The sequence below is a fragment of the Pteropus alecto genome, unplaced genomic scaffold (genome assembly GCF_000325575.1).
Source record: "Pteropus alecto unplaced genomic scaffold, ASM32557v1 scaffold101, whole genome shotgun sequence".
NCBI lineage: Eukaryota > Metazoa > Chordata > Mammalia > Chiroptera > Pteropodidae > Pteropus > Pteropus alecto.
This window is the reverse complement of record NW_006432945.1, coordinates 7,709,577-7,710,715: the sequence shown is the minus strand read 5'-3', so window position 1 is coordinate 7,710,715 and position 1,139 is coordinate 7,709,577. Positions and strand designations below refer to the sequence as shown.

Below are 1,139 nucleotides of genomic sequence, written 5' to 3'. Positions count from 1 at the left end.
CCGCACCGCGTACCTGCAGCCGCCAGCGCTCGCCCGGGCTCAGGCTCGCAGGCAGTCGGGGCTGTGCGGCTGTTTGTCCTGAGACCTGCGGAAAGTTCCTCCAGTCCAGGCTGAGCTTGTACAGCTGAGGTCTGTGGCTTCCCCCAGAGCTGTGAGGTGTGGCCGTGTCTGCCAATGGGCGTGTGAGTGTCTGCGTGTGTACATAACGGTACAACTCCAAGAAAATTTATTCTGCTTTTGCAGACCGCAGTCTAAAGTCCTTCACGGTGATGCAATGAATTCGGTTTTTCATAATGCACCTATTGACTAAACGGGTAGAGCTCTAAACTGGAAAGTCACCCAACTATTCATTATTATGATAAACACTTAAAAAAAAAAAAACTTCCACAAAGGCGAATGTTTACATTTACGTATACACTCAATTTCTCTTGAAGTTCATTCTTGGCAGAGTAGACCTTGGATTACATCAAGTTTGAAGACTTGGAGAATTTTAGAGCCTGATCGAACGCCTGAAATTAAAGAAAAGCCCCCTCGTGGGACACTGTACCTGCCAACAGGGGTCCTGAGCTTCCTGACAGGATGACATGTAAAAGAGGAGGTTCGCTTAAATTGTTTTCTACTTCCCTGATGACCTAAACTAACAAAGAAAGGGAAAATCCATACGTGTTGGTCAAGAGATATAAGGAAAAAGAAGTAGGAAGAACACAACTAGCCCTGAAGTGAAATCGCTAGGATATACTGCTAAAGGATATTTACCCTTGAGGATAACATACGGAAGCACTGATAAAATCTGGATTTCCTTCTTTGTGGCATGGCGTAGGCTTTGATCGATCCGTGCGCACGGTGGTTTGGTATCAATGCACATTCATGACCTCCTACCCCTTGTCCCCCTTGGTCCTGTCCCATAGTCTTTCCACTAGCTTTGTCCATCTTTCTCTGCAAGTATTAGAAGTCTTCACCATTCTCCTTCCAACCTCTCACTCCCTCAGCAGAATCCACCTTCTTTACTGAACTTCCTCAACAGCCCTACCTCTAACTAACATCTCTACCAATGGCACTCCTGACTTGCTGGCGCCAGTTTGTGGCACAGCCTTCAATTCTGTCCCCTCCCTTCTAATCCCTGACTTTTCTCTCCATCA

The 1,139-nt window shown here is 46.7% G+C and overlaps 1 protein-coding gene across 1 annotated transcript in view; it reads right to left on the bottom strand.

Moving 5' to 3' along the window:
* The window catches only part of COLGALT2 (collagen beta(1-O)galactosyltransferase 2), an 88,064-nt gene extending 87,878 nt beyond the window's left edge, over positions 1-186 (bottom strand). Inside the window, exon 1 of the mRNA XM_025043884.1 lies at positions 14-186. The gene's annotated coding sequence lies outside the window, so the exon portion shown is untranslated. The remainder of the gene's footprint in view (positions 1-13) is intronic.
* Between the last annotated feature and the right edge of the window lie 953 nt (positions 187-1,139).